At 37.2% G+C, this 14,950-nt stretch overlaps 1 protein-coding gene and 1 non-coding gene across 2 annotated transcripts in view; both read left to right on the plus strand.

The window, feature by feature from the left end:
- The window catches only part of EYS (eyes shut homolog), a 1,185,765-nt gene that overhangs the window by 564,377 nt on the left and 606,438 nt on the right, over positions 1 to 14,950 (plus strand).
- TRNAP-AGG lies at positions 5,414 to 5,485 on the plus strand. Its single transcript has one exon. It is a non-coding gene; the product is annotated as a tRNA-Pro (tRNA).

Raw genomic sequence — 14,950 nt, forward strand, 5'->3', positions numbered from 1 at the left:
ACATTATTTTTTGATGAAATATGTTAAACGCTTTATATTTTTACAAGGAATCCAGTCCATATACCTCACCCAGAGCCAAAGCTGAAAAGGGATGACTCTAGAGGTTCTGTTTAGTAAATGCAATTTGGTTAAAAATCATATCCTTTCTTACCCAATAACAATGTTCTCTTCTCTTAATGAGAACTATAAATATTTAATAGTAGTAATAATGATAAAGCCTACATTAGATTTCTATTGTTGCCAATATCAATTACCACAAGCCTAGCCCTTTAAGACGTCACAAACATATTATCCCACAGCTCAGAAAAATGTTGGGCTAGTTTGGTTTCTCTGCTCCACTTTCACACGATGGAAATCAAGTGTCAGCTGGCTGGGAAGAATCTGCCCTAACCTCATGCTGATTACCAGCAGAATTCAATTCCTTACAGATGTCTGGCTGGACTTTCCTTTTCCTTGCTGCCCTTCAGTCTGTAGCCCCTCCTCAAAGCTTCCTTCCTCCCACTTCACAATCCCCCTTCCATCTTCAAATCACCAATCACATGCCAGGTCCTTCTCTTGAACCCTTTGTTGCCAAAACACAGCCTCCCGTACCCCACTTACCAAATTGAGACTCAAGGACAGAGTTCTGGATGAAGTAGAAAAAGCAACTTTCTTTCTTTGCCAGGCAGAGGAGGTCACAGTGGGCTAATGCCTCCAAGACTGTGAGCCTGCCGGGAAGAGAAGGTAGGGGGTTTTATTGTAAGAGTTCAAGGAGCAGCCCTGGTTTCCATAGGGATAACATACAGGGTAACAACTTGTTGCAAAGTTGTCCTCCTTTCTGTAGATAACAGCAATCCCCTTGCTTCTGCTGGGTATCATGTTCACCTCTGACTTTGGAACTCTTCTAATATCCTTGTGCCTAGAACACAGGTGTTCATGAAAGGGGTGTGTGGAAAAGTGCTCTAGAGAAAAACATGGACAGCTTAAAATCAGGTTGATTTATGCTTCTGGTGTTTTAAGTGGGCTGAGGCCTGAGAACTCATGCTGCAGTGTGTGCACAGGCTGGGACAACAGAATACAAAGAAAACATAAGGGGCTAAAAATAATGGCAGACACACGCCACTGGCATGAGTTATAAACTACAAGATGCACAAAACACCCAACCGCTGCCTCTGAGGTGTGGGGAGCAAAATGAGGAGGATGGGCGTATCGCCGAGTTCCCCTGTCCTCCCCAGCCCAATCCTGGTCAGCAAAAGCATGAGAAAAACCCTTTCAACTATTATACAGTTAAACAGTTACAAACACCATTACAAGCACCAGATGGTCAATAATGACACTCTCTGAACTCTCCTTCTACTGTATCTCTCTGACTCCAGCCTGAGAAATTTCTCTGCTTTTAAGGGCTCATGTGGTTACACTGGGCCTGCCTGAGATTCCAGGATACTCTTCCAATTGATTTGATGGTCTAAGAGCTTAATTATGCTCATTTTTTCACATTAAAAAAAAAGATGTTCACAGATTCCAGTGATCTGTGTGCATGCAGACACCTTTGGGGGCTATGATTCTGCCAACCACGACAGGTGACAAGTACAAAATGCTGTGATGTTCGTGGTGTGTGCTGAATGCTCGAAGCACACCATTTCTTTAATTCTTCAACAGCCCTGTGACATTGATGCCACTCATCTTCCCTTTCCCCAGAAGAGGAAAGAGTACTGGAGACGTGCATGTTACCTGGCCAAGTTCAGGGATAGAGTCAGTTCTGGCTATGCAGCAGATGCATTCCTAAAAAGTACTTCACTATGCAAAGTCACACAAGGAAAACTACAAGCCTTGTGTGAAAGATGCAATAAAATGCATAACATTCAACAGGTTAAAAAAGATAAGAAACTGATAAGAGCGGTAGTACTGTTACCAGGAAGAGGGGAATAAAAGTTACCTTGGTTCTTAGTCACCCAAAAAAATAAATAAATAAATTTTTAATGAGACAGAAAGCGTGATATAAACAAGATTTTATTAGTAAAGTGAAAAGTTAGTACACTCCCAAGAGTTGGGAGCAGGACAATCCATGTGAGTAAAAATGGTACCTCTCCTGTGTTTTCCCTGTTTTAATATCCTGGCTTAGGGGGCCTTTTCATGATTGATTGAGTCACGGCTCAGGTTCTTTGAGTGCCCAGGCTGACTGACAGCTCCTGTTCCTTGTGCTCAGGCACACCCATCTCTTTTGCACATGTTTTTAACCCATGATGCTTTTACCCATGATGCACACAGAGAAACCTACGGGAAAGGGCTCAAACTGCAATGTTAATTACATGATAACGAGCATTGGGTCAAGTTAGTGGGTCCTTCTCTCCACTGTGCAGCTGCAGTGCTGGATCCTAGCTGGCTTATTGCTGGCCCTCATTTAGAGAAATTAAAAAATTTTGGAGTATCTTATCCTGAGCACAGGCATACTGCTTTTTTCTGGATGGCTCCCTCCCCCTTCCTCTCCCCTTGCCTGGTGCTCATTTCTATCCAACTGCCTAACAGTACAGTGATATACACGTGAAATACTTAATAAAATGTTAACAATTACATTAAATATGATCTTTACCTTGAAAAAGGTACTTAAGTTTGCTTTTGGAAGTGGGCAGTGGAGGAGTTCGGCTTGTGGGTTATTCTGAAGCACTGGCAAGAGGTTCAGATTTCTACCTGAAATTAGATGGAAGGTGTGACTGGAGGTGCATGAGTGTGGCTCTTTAGACACATGGTGAACTGAGGTCACTGATAAATGTTTGAGGGCTGTGTGTGGATGTGCACGTGTGTGTTTGCATTTTGTGGACTCCCACGCAGCTCCGTTCAGCCCAGTGCAGTTTTCTGCATTCCCCTAGGGCTCCTTGGGGAGGAATTCGTGCATAAGCAAACACGAAATTCACATTATGCTCAGATTGTTCTTTAATACGTCAATTACATTAGAATAAATTTGTGTTTACCAAACAAGTGTCATAGCCAAACTGACTCCAGTGAGAGGCAGACTAGCTCAGAGCAGTGACATTCCGCAAGAGAGCCTGAGCCCATTAAATACGTATGCATACCCTGAATGCATCACAGGAGACAATAGGAAAGGGAAATAAAAATAATTTGGGGGAATTTCCACACTGAGATGGAGTTTAATATATTTTATCACCCTTTCTCGAGATCTTTTGAGGTAGTGACTCTCATGGTAAGGCAAATAAATCACCATTCTACCGCAATTTCTGGCTTTGCTCTACTTTAAGCCCAAGTGTGAACACCCATAGCCATCACATGATGGGATTTTGAGAAAAACCGTATAGCATAGTTTTAAAGTGCATGCACTTGGATTTGATATACTCTTTTTTAAGCAAACAGAAAGACCTCTTTTCCTTAAGCTGAAGTTTGTTTTTGTCACCTACACCTTAGCACAGCTATCAAGAGAGGAGGTGGAGGTGGGGGTGAGATTAGATGAACACTGTCAATTGCTTAGTGAGTTCTAGGCACTTGATACACAATCTACTTTTGTGCCCCCAGCAACTGGAGTGAGGGTATTAAACTATTCATTGTATATATATTATGCAAATAAGTCTCAAGAAAGTCAAATAACTTTCCCCACATCACACGTCATTCAACTGAGGGAGGAGGATTTTAAAGCATGTCTTTCTGTTGAAAATGAGGACCACTCCATCATATTTCTTCCACATAAAGCCTGACGCATGCAAAACCTAAAGTATGTTTTCACTCTAGTTACTCCTTATCTGAATCTGTAAACTAAGTTCAGTAAATATAAAAATAAACATGTTATCATATCTTCCCAAAATAACTTTCCTCTTTTTTTCTCTCATTGTTATTAATATGATCAATCAGTCACTCAAGCCTAAAATCCTCCCTCAGCCACCACAAGCAGTAATTTATAAGTTCTTTTTGATTATTAAAGTCTTTCTAGAATCTTTCTTTCTACTTTTTAGCCAACGTTCTAATGCAGACCCTATCACCTCCAACTATATTACTGAAATAATGCCAACTTGTTTTTCCTAGAAAGAGAGGAATCTCCAGAATCCACTTTTTCAGATTCACCTACAAAATACCAACAGACTTAGCTTGCTATTGTGATATCTGTAGCCCATGAAAACAATTTGGGCTCTGGAAATGAGCCCTTAAAAAAAAACAAAGAAAATAAAGAAATTTACATTTGGGACATGATGCCCGCAGTAATGCATTTTGTGCATATTTCCCCCAGATTATTAGTTTCATGGAGCTTTTCCAAAGTAGGATAGTCCCTTTCCAGGAACTCTGGAATAAGAAATACAGGAAATTCGTAGCTAGCACATGGGTCTCACAGAGTCACCCAGAAATCCCAAAGGTTTCAGCGTTGCAGATCTGCCCTTTAATAAACATGTGCACATGAATTGCAGGTCCATATTTCTTTCTGCTAAATCTCCTATACTCCCAGAGATTCCTGCTGCCAGCTGCTGGACTCGATGCTTTTGGGAAACTGTTATTAGTTGAATAAATAATTAATACCTAGGCTTTTATAAACACATGAAGAAAACCTCTTCCTTTTGAACAAATGGAGAGAATAGTAAACCCTTTACTCAAAATCCTATTCAAAAATAATGCCATTTAAAGACCAAGCGCGGGGCACAATTGTCAGTATCCATGCTGACAGTCACAAAGAGAATTTTGAAAGCAGTCACCTTCCATGCAGAGACTGCAGGTGATCACTGTTCCCATCCAGACCTGGATTGTAAGTAAATTGGACTTGGAGAGGGAGTGAGTACGAAATGAGTATTTTCCTGCTGCAGTTGTGGAAAGCATATTCTGAAACCCAAAAAGGAATGCTCCTCAATGTTTCAGTATGCTTGAACGAATATTTACTGCTTTGATTTTCTATTTATTGCCCATAATGCTGGCATTTTAGGACATAAAGTTACTTCACAAAGTCATGCTGGTGCCCTCATTTAAAAAATGCATTTTCCTTGTCTGTTTTACACTTCAAAAGATGGATGGGGACCTGTGGGTGCTTGAACCTCGTTCGGCAGTGGTTTATGAATATTTTGAGTGCATCAGTGGTGCTGGATGCTTTCAGAATGCCTTGTTCTAACAGTTGTTTTGATGTGTGGCTCTATGAATTTGATCTTTTGAAACAAACTGTGCGGCATTGCATCACCTTGGAGAATTTGGCTCTTACAAGGTTGCTTTCTGCCTCACCTTAGAGCCTTTCCTGGGCTTGGTACTGAAATATCTTAGCCTTCCCAGTGTTTGAAACAGGATGCAAGAGAGACGAATAAATTGTTCAGAAAATGACTGCAATGGCACTGGTGGAACTCGTAATGAAGGAGTCGCTCTGTTGTAATTTGCAACGTTTAGATATAAGAAGACTTACATAGTTGGTGCTATTTGGGGATAAATATACACAAAATTCAGAAATTTGGGGGTGGGAGAAGGTATAGCTCAGTGGTAGAGCGTGTGCTTAGGATGCACAGGGTCCTGAGTTCAATCCTCAGTACCGCCATCAAAAAGGAATGAATGAATGAATGAATGAATGAATGAATAATAAACCTAATTACCCCCCCAAAAAATAAGAATTAAAAGAAAAAATTTTTTAAGAAAGAAATTTCACTGGATTCATTCCCTGTTTCTGGAATATTAATTTACAACTCTCTATATTTCTCTAACTCCCTTTTAAAAGAAGTTCTGGCCTTTTTCACTTCTTATTTTTGCAAGGTCTTCATTTTGTTCTCAATATGAAATTCCCATACGAACCCCCACCCAATCCCCTCCGCCTCAGGCTCTTGTACCTTTATCGTCACTACCATGAAATCATCCTCTCATTGCAATTGGAGTTCTCTTTCTGGAATAGATCCATTATATTTCCACCAACACCTTTCTCTCCTTAATCAAGGCAGGCTCTGATGTATGCTTCACCTGCTCCACGTGCCTCATGTGTCACTGCTCCCATGTAAACTCTAGTTGAGCCAAATTAAGAATGTCTCTTGTATTCACATCCACACACACCTTTTCTCATCTGCATGCATTCACACAAGACTTTTTTTCACATTATGGAATAGCATATTCTGAATAATATTTACATTTTTCACCTAGCTATCTACTTTGGATTTATTATTTAAAACTTGTTTTGTGCTTCCATCTATTTATTTATCACAGTAGTTTTGAAGTACCTGCCATGACCTAAGCACTGTGCTTCAAACTAAGGGTATAAAAATAAATAAAATGCATTTTTTTTAAGCAAATCCATAAGACTTCCATGATAATCACCTCCCTGCTCTGACTCATGGACACAAAAGAAAGTATTCAGTCCAGTCTCTTCTACCAATTTACTTTATTATTCTTATACTATTTGACACATTGTACCATATGTGTATGCCAGAATTCCTCCCTCATTAAATCTTACTATATATTTGAATAAATATTTTGTATTTATTTGTTTCTGAAGAATTAAACTAAACAGATAAATGAAGTGATGTATTTTATTTTTTTCAATATTTTCAGCAACATGTAGGACTATGCCAAACACAAAGTTTCTTGGTTAATGGTCTTGGTCATAATGGAGTCATTTGACAAATGTAATAGATTTACCTTTTGACATGTATGTAATACATAAATTCATACATTGCAATTCTCTTAGTTTTTTTTTTTCTCCTTAAGGAAATTCAGTGACAAAATTCAACCCTCTACAAATGACTTTGTGCAGACATATATGTGTCATAATATATAAAACAAGGAGTTTAAACAATGCTTTTTTAAAAGTGTGTCAAGTGTCTTCATACAAAGAAATATTTTCTAATTTCTGAAAAAAAAAAGGAGTTCCTGAGCTCAACTGTTAAAATACAGTGTTGTTTTCTGCTTGAAGCAACTGTCTTAAAGCCTTTATTTATTTTCGTGCAAATCAAAGACTGGTGCAATCAATTGTTGAGCTGAACAATGTCTTTTTAATTATTAGCAACGGAATGTCCAACTACAGAATTAACACCTGGTTCGTGTTCTGCTGAGATGAAGTGACCTTGTCAGAAAAAATTGTACTTTCTGCAGAAATCTCTGTACCTCCAACTTACAGTACAATATTTTTCAAGGCAATCCTTTTCCTCAGTCCTTGGACATCAGGTAGATGAAATCCCTGTGTAACTTTCAGGTTTATTAGGGGTGGCAGCAAGTATATTATTTCATAAAGTGAAAACCAGGCTGCTGCTTCTGAACTATAAAATAAGTTGTCCTGACCGTAACTCAAGCTAGCCCCGAGACCTTTTGTGTGCACCTGCATCTGCTCCATAGAAACAGGGGCAATGTGAAATAAAAGGTGGTCTCCCCAGCCACGTCCTGAGGGGAGCACCATGTGAACAAGTGGGATTCTTTCTTGGGATGTACAGTATCCTTGCATGTAAATACCAACCACCGGTATTTGTGATGTGGGAATGATGCTAAGTGGCCACTTACTCGTTTTATCTCTCAATTGTTCCCTTCTAAAATTTTTATTATTTTTTATTAAAGTATTTACAATGTGTCGATATCTAGCATACAGCATAGTGATTCAGTTATACCTCTCTCTATATATTACTTTTCATATTCTTTTTCATTACAGGCTATTAAAAGGTATTGAATATAGTTTCCTGTGCTACACAGTAGGAATATAGTAGTATTTATTTAATTAATTAATTTATTTATTCATCTTTTTTTTTACTTTTTTATTTTTGAATCTAGTTCCCTGTGCTATACAGAAGAAACTTGCTTATCAATTTTATATATAGTAGTTAGTATCTGCAAATCTTGAAGTCCCAATTTATCCCTTCCCACCCTCCTTTCCCCCTGGTAAACAATAAGTTTGTTTTCTGTTTAAACTCAGAACTCTCATATTTCATTAGGTAATATTTTGAAAGTTATTGGATTCTTTAAAGCATCCTTACTTATTGTCCCAAGTAAAGATGAGTTCTCTTGTGACTAAGCTGTTAAAGAAATATGAATACCATTCATGATTCATGACATTTACCATTGATTTCCTGAAAGTAGCAGAATAAAGTGGTATTACACCCTGAAACTCATTTTTTCCTCCAGAATCTGAGATTACATGAAAGCTGTTCAATTCACTCCCATCTATTTCTGCTCAAACTCCTCAAAACCTCCACTTGCCTGTCTCACAGGCCAGATGGCCCTATTCTTCCAAGTCTTTACTAATTTAAATCCATCTCGTGTTTTATAACTTCCTTGAATTAAGTTGCTTATCACCTATGATTCCTTATGGGAGTTTTATCATCTCAGTTCTTATGTTCAAGTGTTTAATCCATTTGAGTTGATTTTTTTGTATGGTGTAAGATAGTGGATTTGATTTTGACACACTTACTTGTTAACTGATCAAGCTTGGGTTAATTACTTAATTTTTCTGTACCTAATACTTCTCAATTTTACAGTGAGGATTTTATCACTAAACGAACTGAATAACTGTGTCCCTTTTTATAAGATGTTTTTGTTAGCATACTTTTTTTGCCTCCACTTTCCAAAATGAAATATTTACTTTTAGAAGTACATCTCTTACAGTGTATTCATATTTTATTGATTCTTCATATTTCAGAAAACTAATTTAACATCCTAACTCTGGATGTATCAAGAAAAAATTTATAATAAGCCACAAAGTAGATTCCTAGATTCTTAGCTGAAGGGCACTCTCACACACACATAAACTATTTTAAAAACATCTTGGAAATAAGCCTAAAAAAGTGCCACCAGCAAGATTACCAGTTTGCAGTAGCTCATGATTTATTTATTTTCATGGTGTGAAGTTAAAATAAATGGTCTATCATATTAATGAATACCTCACGTTTTAATAAGAACAATGTGTTCCTGCATACTTCCCCTCCAGGACAAACTTTCATACCTGGCATCTGGCTTGTTCACACAATCTAGCTTTTCCTTTGGGGACTTCAATGTTCTACACAACTGATGTCTAATACCAGCATTAGAATCTCCATTGCTTCAGGAATGCCTAGAGGTGGTCTATGGTAAATGATCTGATTTTCCTAGCAGAGGGATACATATGGACAAAGATACTGTGTTTAAAATAATTAGGTAGCTTATTGAATATAAAATGTTTCTATAAAATGCTTAAAAGTAGGTAAATTTATAGACTTACAAAATGGGAACAGTGAAACAAGGAGAAAATATTTTCATAAAGGAGGATGGTAATGCCAGCTAACTGGATATATAGAAAAAATTTTCAGGATGAATTCCATCAAACATTATTTTTAAGCTTAGACAATGATCAATATTTAAGAGGATGCAGGTTATTTTTAAAATATTTTTGCATATTTATCAAGAAAAATCCTTTGGAAGTTTGCTTTCTGAAAACACTGTGACCACTACTATTACTTTTATAATGCACAATTTTATAGATCTCATGTTTTTATTTGGAAAAGCTTGTTATAAAAGGATACATGCTCATTAGAAAAGACAAATACAATTTTTTAAAAACTAATAAAGAAAAAGCCTAGCACTCAAACATAATCATGATTGACATTTGGTCATGACTTTTTCAGTTTTATTTTTAATATTATATCTATGTTTATATATTTCGCCAGCTGCACATGGAAAGACAACTTGTTGCATTGCTTATTGCTCTGTTGGGGTGTGTGTGTTTTTGTGTGTGTCTGTGTGTGTGAATCATCTTTGCCCTGTGCTTGAAGTAACTAATACAATATTCATAGTAAACAACGAGATAGCAAGGACTATGAAGAGTTTGAGAGTTCACCTTGTTTGCAAGCTTACAAGTTAGGCTGCTGCAGTTTCACAAATGCTGATAGAACAGCAGAGATGCCCGAGTCAGGGCTGGGGGATTTGATTACAGCTGGCACTGTGAGCTTTATGTTTGGTCCGGTCCCTGTCTCTCAGTCCCAGTGAAGAAGGGTCCAGATGATGCTGGGCATCCAGTGGGTTTTCGTCACAGCTGGAAAAATCCAAGTTTAGGAAACCCCAGTCTTTTATAAAGGATGCTAGCAAAACTGCCGAATATTTGTCCTGGAAGGGGACTTTATTCACCGAACCTCCTCCACCCCCAACCCATCCACAGAAAACAGATCTGCCCTTTACTTTGAGGAAGATAAACAATCCTTGTAAAAATAAACAAAAGTCATCCATGAAGACAAAAGTCATCAATGTCTCCGTGCATGTGACATGGAAAACTGTATCCCAGCACAGTGATGTAGTTTTAAAGAAGCAGGGCAGATCAGACTCCATCCCTCAGAAGTTAAGACTTGGTGTTATTGAGCCCAAACACGTTCAGTTCACCATACAACAGACCAATAAATCAGGAGACGAGGTGTTGGGACAAGGAATAACAACTTTATTCAGAAAGCAAGCAGACAGAAAAAGTTGGGGACTAGTGTCCTAAAGAACTACCTTCCCCAAGTCAGAATTCAGGCTCCTTTATACTAAAAGGGGAGGAGGTGTGGCTGGTTGCTGCAAACTTCTTGGTGTCAGAAGCCCTTGTTCTTGCAGCTGTCCACGATGTTCCTGTAAACCTCCAGCACCACCAATGGTATCCTCTGTTCCGCAACTTTTTACCTTTGTGTGAATGAGAAAGTGTTACACCCTTACAGATCAGAGCCCTGAGAATGGCTCCTGTATATTTCAGGCTGTAGGTAACATGCTTTACAAAAGGTGCAGATGAGCCCGGGACACAGAGCACAGGGCTAAAGCCAAAGGAACAGATCTAACATGGAGTCAGATTTGTTCTGCCCTATTACATTGGGAGTAAGAAGATTAAGTTATTCTGACCTGATTTATTTAATCAGAGACATAAAATATGGATATCTAATTGTCTACAGTTTTCTTCATATATTAAAATAAGCCAAATATCAGTATAAGCTGTTTGGCATATAGATGGTCTCCACCATTATGTATATAATATTGTATACACATGTATATATAACACTAGACCATTTATAATACTGCCATTTGCAGGAACATTTTTACACCTGTCTATTTATTTTTCAAACCAAATTTCAAGGAGAATTGCAGGGTCCACGACATTTGGGACCACCTGCTTCTCCAGGCCCGCGCATCTGCTCAGAGCCTCTGCTTACACATGTTCACCTGATCTGCTGAGAACTAAAGATTTTGTTAAATAGAACCTTCTCAGTTGTGCTTTGGTAGGCTCCTCTGTTTTTCCAGGCTTTTTGCTTTGTATATTTCTATTTTCTATAATTTCTTAAAGTCCTTGAGGAGCCTCGCTGCACTTTATATTCTACGTTAATTCATAATAATCTCCCTACTTTATTTTAAGAAATATTTTAATTCAACTGTACTTTCTACTGATTTTGGTATGGGAAATGTAAGCTGCTTTAACAAAGACATTTCAAAAAAATTGACCTAAAAATGTAGATTTTTCTCTCTCTCTCTCTAATGATCGTCCATTGGTGATCAGACCTTCCTGGCTTGTGGGGCATCTGTGCTCTATGATGTCATTCAATCATTGCTCCCTAATCCCCTCTAGGCTTTAAAAAAAAAAAAAACCCTCATAGGACATTGCCATTAAGTCCAGGAGTCACAGCAGATATTTACCTGCTAGTCTCAGAAGTATAATCATATCCCATTGAATTATATCCTCACCTACCCAAACCTACCTGCATCAAAGGCTGGAAACTATAACCTAGATGACCAGTTATGTAATTAGCTACAGTTCTAGTGAGACAGAAGGAAAGTGTATCAAATATTTTACATATATATGAAATATTTGTACTAGAATATTCCTATTATAATTAAACAAGGTACAGATATAAATGGGATTATAATAAACATACATTTTTCCACTCTTCCCAATATATTTTGTACACTTTTCTACACATGTCCATACATATCTAACTTAATGGTCGAAATGCCTGCTAGTATTCCATACAAATTATTCCAGAATTTTGTTATTGTGAAGAATTTTTTCAGTGAACAACTTTGTTTATATCTTTGTGTAGTCATACAATTATATCCTTATGATTCGTTGCTAGAGGTAAAATTATTTAGGCAGTTGAATAAACTTTGAGGCATACTAAATCACATGGAAAAATTGTTCTTCAGAAAAATATGTACCAATTTTTACTATTCCTTGTGTTCTCCTCTGGGAAAGATGAAATATTTAATCCCCTCTTACTTTCTACCACCTCTACCTCCTCACTACCAACTAATTAACTTTATTGTATTTTGTTTCATTTTTCACTCAGTGTTGATGAGGTCCATACATACATATTTAAAATATGTTATCTTAATCATTGCTTTTGGTTTATAACTTATCATATGTTCCTATAATGATAATTACCACAACTTGGGTGATGCGTTATATATTTAAACACATCCCTACTCATTGCAGTGACTTCACTTAGAATTCCCTATTCCCATCTCTTGATTGTCTAAAATATACTCAATTATTATTTTATGGAATGATACAGGTATTACACTTCCAAAATCTTTGTATATTTGAGATGCCTTCCAATTCCTTTTATGAAAAGGTAAAATTCAGCCCAACTTTTTCCCTTAAAAATAGGAAGATTATTTTTTTTCCATGGGTTCTGCATCCTCATAGGAACGCTGAGTTAAAGGAGGAGAAATAGTTACACGTGGTTTAACATATGTCCTCCACCTCAGTGCCACAGTTAATCTCCAGAGTAGGCATGATTTGCAGTCAGATTTCCTACCCTTGTGTGATCCAACATTTCTCTACAGTATGCCTCTCCAAGAGACATTTCTGAACCTTTCGGGACTCATTCATTACTTTGTAACAAAGCTACATTCCATTTCTAAGTGAGAAAGTTATGTGTCTTCTCTTGCTGTGCTCTTTCAAATTGGTTCAAATTAAATTTTATAGATTCTCTTCAGAGATTGCAATGTGGCAATTTGAAGCATATATGAACTCTTCTGTTTTATTTTTAGCATTCTTGTTCATTTTGTTGAGTTTTAAGAACCAATATGCACTCACACTGGCATCTTCCTACTAGTTGGTGCTTGCAATAAATTCAGGGATTTTTATCATTCTAAAAAGGCTCAAAGAAGAGCTTTAGCTAATTGATAATGATACATCTAACCGTAGCTAAATATTATTTTATTAATATTTTTTGTTGAATTGAAATATAGTACCTGAATAATTATTCTCTAGAAGTGCTAAATTTTTTACATGTTGGATGTTTTACTTCTGATGTGAAAATCTTATTGTCTGAAAAAAAAAAACACACAAAAAAAGTAGATGATGATACTGAATTAGCTTTTTGTTCAAATTCAGCTTTGATAACTGAAAATATCAAAACTGTTTAAAACTATTCACTTTTTTAAATTTGGTGGTTCCTAGTTATATTCTAAGGTGTTTGTTGGGAGAGATTTCTTCATGGGTTCCTCAGGTGTCTGCACATCTTGCAAACAGACACACTGACCACCTTCGTCTTTTTCAGGGTGTTTGTATAACAAGCAGCCTTGGAGGGTAGAGAGTGTCCCTCTCAGGAGCAGAGAACATGTTTGCTCACAGTCCAGTGTAATAAGAAAGTGCCAACCTTAGGGTAATGGTAGGGCAGGTTGGCAGGTCTCACAAAAGGGTTGGGTTTCCACACTCAGGGTTCTTGGCTGTGCCCCCAACCCCCTTCCCAAGCCCCATGCGCCTGAGTCCCTCCACATCTCCCACAGGGAAGCAGAGGAACAGAATGTGAAACTCACACTGCCTGCCAAGCCTTGAGTAACCAAGTTTTTCCTCTTTGACCTTGTTTCTTCTGCCATCCTGTGTGAACCTTGGTATATTATTAACATCTTAGCTTGCGAGCAGAACAACATTTCAGAAACTTCTTAGTTCTTGGAAGAGTGAAAAAATGGTTTAATCACAGTATTACTTAATCATGTATTTCATATTAACAAATAATAACATGTTTTCTTCCTCTCCCTGTTTTATCTATGAGTAAAATATTTTTCCTTCAAGACTTGCTTAGGCATTGCTTTAGCCATTAGGGACTTTGTGACTCCCAGAAACATCTATTCCCCATAGAGCTGGTTAGTAACCTTTCAAAAGTTTCTGTACTGGAATGTTTGAACTTATCTGTTTAAATATTTATGTCCATCTCTATGGTGCACAGTACAGAATATAGCATTAAATATTTAATCAAAGTTTACGAAATAAATAAGTGAATAATGAATGCCCTTTCTGATTTTGTGTTTGCATGGACCTTAAAGGTATAAACGTGAATGAACCCAGATTTCAACAGAGAGAACTTTGGAAACAATTCTGACATGGACATACTTACTCACAGGTGTTCCTTGAGGTGATGCATTTGTCCAGACCTGTTCAAATATTTCACTTAAACAGCTGACTTTGACCTTGATAACATTCTGAACTGATTACCTAAATTGATCAATTTAAGTAAACTTGTGTATATGTGTGTGTGTGTGTGTGTGTGTGTGTGTATAATGATTCATTTACATTTTCTTTTAAGTTTACATTTTACAGTTTTTAATGTTATTTTACATAACTATACGTGTGTGCTTATATACCTTCACAGTAATTGTCCCACACTGAGCACACTGATGAAGTACATTCTTGTCCTTTTGTTTATAGAACAAAATGAAAGACTGGTACTGCAGGCCCCACTCTGCTCTAGCTATGTAGAAAGACTGTGTGATACTCACTTTTTTTCTCTACTTATAAAAACATCCATCCTTGGGAGCTGTTCTACCTTTCAGACACATTTCTTTCTTTTAAAATGTGTAAAAATGGTCCAAGAATGTTTGAAGTGAAATTACCTTGGAAGGTAAAGAATCCCTTCTTATCTAGGTGATGCTGAATCACATACAATGTTCTGAATTCACAGTTGAGGAGGAAAAAAAAATCATTTTGTGACCAATGCCATAAGGGTAAAAGCTTTACTGCGTTTTACTCTAGTAGTTAGCTGATGAGCACTCCATTCTCAAATTGTTAGAAATACCAAATTGAATCCAACAAAATGGAACATTG

This window comes from Camelus ferus, chromosome 8 (genome assembly GCF_009834535.1).
Source record: "Camelus ferus isolate YT-003-E chromosome 8, BCGSAC_Cfer_1.0, whole genome shotgun sequence".
NCBI lineage: Eukaryota > Metazoa > Chordata > Mammalia > Artiodactyla > Camelidae > Camelus > Camelus ferus.